We start from the raw sequence: 6,297 nt of genomic DNA, 5'->3' as shown, positions 1-6,297 counted from the left end.
GAACTTCACTGTTTGGATTTGTGTGGCTGGACGTGATACCATACAGGGCTTGCAATGCCACATTTTTGCCATCTAGAGCAACGGCTCTGCGGACACTATTTACTCACACCTGAAACATAGAAAATCGGTAACATAATTATTGTCTATCCAGAAAAAAAAAGAATATTGTCATAAAGATTGTGGTTCAACCGAAGTACAGCACTTACACGACCCTCCGGCAGCAGGTAGTCAGAAGCCAGCAAGCCATTGCGTAGACACTTTATCAAGTGCGGGAAGTCCGACAGAAACTATAGCCGGCGTTCTGGATCAGCAGGATGTGGTGCACCACATTTTGTGCTTGTTGGAGATGCACGGACGCCCATCATTGTCCACATCTTTCTATTCCAAGTGGCTCCGTGAGATGTGATAAAGTCTACCTTCAAACCTGCCGTTTCAGACAAAATCACAGCTTCCAGCATTATTTTTGTGAGAAGAGTTCCTTTTATGTTTCCTTTCGTGGCAAATGCTGCAAGCACCTGAGTCCACTTGCCAACAAATGGGACGAACATTACAACCATCCGATGGTCGCAGACTGTGTGCTTATCTTCTTGTGATGTAAAGGGGCCAAGATTAACGAAACCCTCAACGTGACCTGCAGTATTGACTGTCAAATGCTCAATTTCATCTCGTCTACGATGAGACCTCCATGTCGTCTGAACTCATCCATTGAGCTAGTCTTTTCGCTCAGCACGTCAAATACTTTCATGTTGAAGCCAAAACCCGTCTTGTATGACTTTAAGTACTTCCTGAGAGTTGTTTTGCTGGGGATTGCAAGTATGTTTTCTTTTCTAAGGTGCTCATACAGTGCAGGGCTCTTCATTTTCATCATCAGACACTCAAGCACCCACTCATTTGAATACCTCATGCCATGACTACTTTTACGCGTCGAGGCTTTGAAAACATGATGCACTGCTTCACGCTGTTTGGCAGGAAGACTTGCAATTCTTCTATTGAAGTCATCTTCGGAAATCGTTGCGTTTTTGGCCTCCATTGCTGCAAGCTGGTCCTGCGTGGCTGATGCACGTATTAGTAGTCGTGTTGCCTTTTGTTTTTCCAGCTTTAGTCGCCTAGCTGTGACTTCTTTTTTTGACACATGAAGCCTAGGTTGTAAGGTGCGCGATTTCCTACTCTGAAGGCTTTTTCGTGTGGATTTGCACGCTTCACAAATTTCACCTGAAACAAAAAGCAAAAAAAAACGTGGTACACATGTATGACTTATATGTAAAATATAGGCACAGAGAGGTCAAAAGCAGTAAAGGTTGCAATGAACAAATTACCTTGAGAGGAAACCTTTCCCAGGCACTTTGTGCTGAAGGAGATACCTCCAAATGTAGCTGTTGCAGACGGCAGCTTCGCAGTCAGAATCCGCGACACGCCACTAAACTCCACACTCGTCATGGCCCCTTTGCAGGTTGGGATGGCATCAGTTTTCAGCAGCACGCGATTTGCAGCAGTGAGTGAATCAACACTATGGTCTCCGCACAAGACGTCCCGGATAAAAATTTGTGCAGACACTTTGTCTTCATTCGCACAGAAGAGCGCGCATTTTTCATGGAGAATTTCAAGTCCCATGTCTCTTCGTACAGTTGTTGTTCCGAAGAGCACGCAGGCGTCACTGCTGCAGTTCAGCCGGCACCAGTGCTTTGAAGGAAGCGTCACTCCTTGAAGCACATCAAGTGTAAAGGGCACACACTCGGTGGGGCCTGAAGCTTCATTCAGAGTGTTAAGCTCAGAAGCAGAAACATCGCTTAGGGGCAGACGAAGCTCTTCTTTCGCGTTATATGCGCTCTGTCGTGGCTTCTTGCTAGTCTCCGAAACGCTTGCTTTTGCTGGCCTTTTTCTTTCTGGCCTCTGTTTACCACTTCGCACAGAGAGGTAAGAGGGGCAGTCAGGCAGGAGTGTAGGCACCGCACCAGGTGCCAGTGATGGTTAAAAACGAGGTAGTCGCACTTCGGAGCCATTTATCACGTGCACATAGTCCCGCAATATGCACTCGGGCTCAAAGTGGCGCTCGCAGACCGCTGAGGATTCTGTTAAAGGTCTGTCCTCTCTCCGCAGATTGCGCTGCCACTTCTTCCTGAGGTCATCGCCAACGGGTGCAGCGAACAAAGACGCCTTAGGAGCGCCCGGATAACCACTCCGACAGCCCGTTGCAAAGCAATTGGAGTCCGTCTTCCTTTTCGGCATCGTGCCTCCTAGTACAGTCTACATAGCACTGAAGTCATACGATAGCACACACGAGGCTATTTTCCTCTGTGTCTCTCACAGCTGGTTGCTCGAAGAGCCACGGCGAAAAGTAGAATCTACAAAAAACGCAAGGGGCCACCGTCCGGAGAGCCGTTTCGCCTGTGCTCAGCAGCACGGCGGCAGCGGCGCGGGGCCAGCGGGGCTAGTAAAAGGCGCAGCAGCGCCCCTTGCGGGCCGGAGAGGCGTTTTGCTTCAGCCGCTCCGCTGGCGCGCGCCGTCGTTCGCGCCACTAGGACAGTATTCTAGTTCATTATAACCAGGACTCTACCGACCAACTTTAGTGTAAGAAACGCCCCATTCCTTCATCAACGGTGTTTTTGTACAGCTGTAGGCAATGAAGGGCTTCTTGCCAGCCAGATCTCAGTTATTCGAAGTATCATAAAATCGATTGAGTGGAGATTTGGTACAAGGTCTTTAAAATTTGAAGCTCTCACAAAATGGATCAGCCAGGGTGGGAGATATGAACACTGCCACAGAGCTACTAGGAGTAGCAGGTCCGACGCTGTCTCCGAAATGTTGTCCTTATTTGAGAACTTGGCTGACGCGCTCAGGCAGGGAGACGTTTTCTAAGTAATGCATACCACTGTGGGAGACGACGTCTTTGAAAGACACGCCCCAGCTGTTGAGGGGCACACTACCACTAGGATACAAGGGGCTGTCCACGATACGTAGTACTTGCAAGGTCCACTCTGCTGTTTCAGTCTGGGCTCACCTCAAGCAGTAAAGGACGCACAGGCATTATTCTCTATAACCGGCCTTGTCGGTAAAATTCAGTTTCAAGAATTTGACATTGATGTTAGCCGCAAATGGCGGACGACTTGAAACCACCAGAAACCGCCAGAACTCCTAGCGCAGGGCACGCTTTATCCGTGTCCTAAACTCCCGCCGTCCTTGTTGCACTTCGCGCGCTTCCTGAAAAGAAAGGCGCCTGTGTGCTGTGCGATGTCAGTGCACGTTAAAGAACCCCAGGTTGTCGAAAGTTCCGTAGTCCACCACTACGGCGTCTCTCATAGCCTGAGTTGCTTTGGGACGTTGAACCCTACAAACAAACCAAACACAACCCTTTTCCTGTCAAGTAACAGACTTTACAACGTGGATTGTGCAAGTATTATATCCATTTTTTTTTGCATATGCCACACGTCAACAGCATAGCCAGTAACAACTCTTTTTGCATACTTTATAAGGCCTCAAACACTGATATTGCTGACGAATTGTCAGTGAACTAAATCCACTCCCCAACCAAAAAGTTCTTCAGCCATGAGAGTAGTTAGTCGGCGATATGGTGCATCGAAGATGGGGATGATATTGAAGAACATTGGACGTGACGACACAACACAGGCACTGTGCTGTGTCGTCAGGTCTTTGTATCTGCGCTGTTCTCGTGTCTCTCCTTCAGCCATCGTTTTAATTATTTATGTGGCATTTGTAGGTTTTGTACGGAGTATCTTACGACCAATATTAATGTTCTTTTCGCATTTTGCATTGATTGCACTGTTAAAATATTACCGTGTTCACTTCCCACTCCAAGTACTATAGAACCGTGCTCAAAATATGACAAAATATTCTGTAGTTCTGTCGCGAACGTCAGATTTCTCTCTAGTACGGTAATACATTTTTGTAGTTATTTCTCTACTCACTGTTTGTCGTGCAGTACTTTTCTGCTGTAATTACAGAAAATTGTAATGATAATAAAGAAAGTTCTGTTTTGATAATAAGTTTCTTGTCAAAAACAGTAGAGAAATTCGGTCCTAGCAATATTAAAGCTTGTGCAGTATTTTCCGCCAGGGATAACTTCTTTTTATACATGCAATGCCATTTTGCTCATAAATCACAGACCGGCCTAAATCCCTGCGCAAGACTGTGGGATGTATAATATAGTGCATGTAAATAAAAGCTCAGGATCCCTAAAGTATTGAACGATTGCCGTAAATCGACATTTTACACTTGGCAAAAATATATCTACCATCAAGCAAATGGCGTTACTATTGTATACAGAAAAGCACCGGTGAAAAGTGGCATTCCTCTTAAAGACCATGACAGATGTCAATGTATTCTATAGAGTTCCTAGATATATCATTTTATTTCTCGGTTATCAAAACATTAACAATTAGATATTTTTGTAGTCCATTCTGCTTATGCGCACTTATCTACTGCCGCAAGATACTATTTGTATCGGGATTGGTTTGATGGAGCTGCATGTTTCCTTGTGGCTGCAGAAAGGATAAGCCAACTTCATAAGTATTCTTATCGATATAGTGCTTTCCGGAAAGGATGAAGAGAAACGTTAGTCTCGCGTCATCCACTACTCTATGAACTCGCTGCATGGACCGTGGCTCATTAAAGGCAGTTTCTCGTCTAAGCTGCCACAAAACAGACGAAATGATAGAAATCAAGAGGAAAGCGGCTGCTAGCGCTATAGAGGATGCTATTAAATATGTACTCAAAGTGTACGAGCTTTAAATCTCACTATGCAGGAGATGAAAGCCAAAACTTTATTGTGGAGATATGCGATGGCTATTCGCGTGTTGGCTCTATGTTTCTCACTCAAACTGCGACGTCATGAAAACGGAGGAGAATCTTGGAGCGATCAGAGGGCTATAGCTGCACGTAATTATTTTTCAACATTTCGCGGGGTCGATGATCAAGCGTACACCATTTGATCAAATTTCCGACCAGAGCACTGGTTCTCCAATTTCGCCTGGCATACTCTTCGACACTGCCGGACGGGGAGGCTTCGAGAGTGTGCACTAGCTTGCTATGAAAATTGTCAATTTCTGTCAAATCTTTTGCGTCTTGTGAAATCGCCTTATGCTTAAAATCGGTCATTTCTTGTCACCATCACATTGCCTTTTTGATTAGCTTTGAAAATGGTCGGTCAAATTAAAGTGCTTTAAAACTGCGGTGCGATGTGTAAATATAAGGAGACATGTTTGCTTCTTCGACAAAATAACCTTAAAAGATATTTCTGAGGAGAGCTGTTGGCGGCGCCGTGCTGACTATTACGTTGCATAATGCACGAAGCCCAATCATCAGCTATTTTTGACGAATGAGCCAATTGAGGTGTTCGCTGCACTGTCTTTTCCACTAGTGCCGTGTCCTCAAGCAAAGGCGCGAGTAACTGCTTTACAATAACTACGTGCAGTTCTTGTATCATATAGACCCTAGGAAATGTATGCATTTTACCGGCCTGGTTCGCATCAAGCGAAAAGAGGTTGTCCGTTTCTCTAGCATCCTTTTGTTTTGATTAGGTAGATCAAGAGCAGCGAAAGGTGGATCAGGGCGTAGCCAAAGTATACTCATGCGTCTCTGAACAGTCTCTGCTAACACAGCATTCACAAAATACAACTTGAACAGCTTTGCGTATTCGTAGTAGAACACAGCATTCACAAAATACAGCTTGAACAGGTTTGGGTGTTATAAACAAAACAGCTAGGTGCCTTTCCAGGGCGACGACGCGCTTCGCTGCTGGCACAGAGCCCTACATAAATGAGCAGCAGCAGCAGCAGCAGCAGCGCATCTATGCTGCTGCTGCTGCTGAAAAAGCGATTACTAAAAAGCTCGAAGGAGACGCGACAATCGCTTAGCCGGCATGACGGCGACAGTTGTATTTTGTTTCAAAGAGGGTGCTACCGGAGCAGTGGGAGGCTGCGCTGTCCTGCTCGACGCCTGACGACCAGCTCAAGCTGATTGACAGAGCGCGCAAGACGGCAAAGGCCACTGGGGCCCTGGACTGAGGGCCCCACCAACGCCGGAAGAATTCCCTTTGTGTAAATAAAGTTTTTCATTCATTCATTCTTTCGTCCATCCAACGGCCACTTGTTCGCTCGGCTCGACGTTCGGTGGCACCGCGCACAGAAAATGCTTCTTCCTTCAAGAAATATTCCATGTAAGTTTTCAATTTTTCTCATTCAGATTTCATAAAGCGTTTGTGTGTATTGGAGCAAAATATTAGTCTCTTAGATTGAGCATTTTTTAAATTACAAGCGTTGTCTTACATTTCATTGTTGCTAC

The 6,297-nt window shown here is 45.8% G+C and overlaps 1 pseudogene; it reads right to left on the bottom strand.

Annotated features, from left to right (window-relative positions):
• Positions 1-220: 220 nt before the first annotated feature.
• LOC146174931 (uncharacterized) lies at positions 221-916 on the bottom strand (annotated as a pseudogene).
• Positions 917-6,297: the final 5,381 nt, after the last annotated feature.

The sequence above is a fragment of the Amblyomma maculatum genome, chromosome 11 (assembly GCF_055883805.1).
Source record: "Amblyomma maculatum isolate TAMU_Amacu chromosome 11, ASM5588380v1, whole genome shotgun sequence".
Taxonomy (NCBI): domain Eukaryota; kingdom Metazoa; phylum Arthropoda; class Arachnida; order Ixodida; family Ixodidae; genus Amblyomma; species Amblyomma maculatum.
Note: the sequence above shows the minus strand (reverse complement) of the source record. Positions and strands in the feature narration are given on the sequence as shown.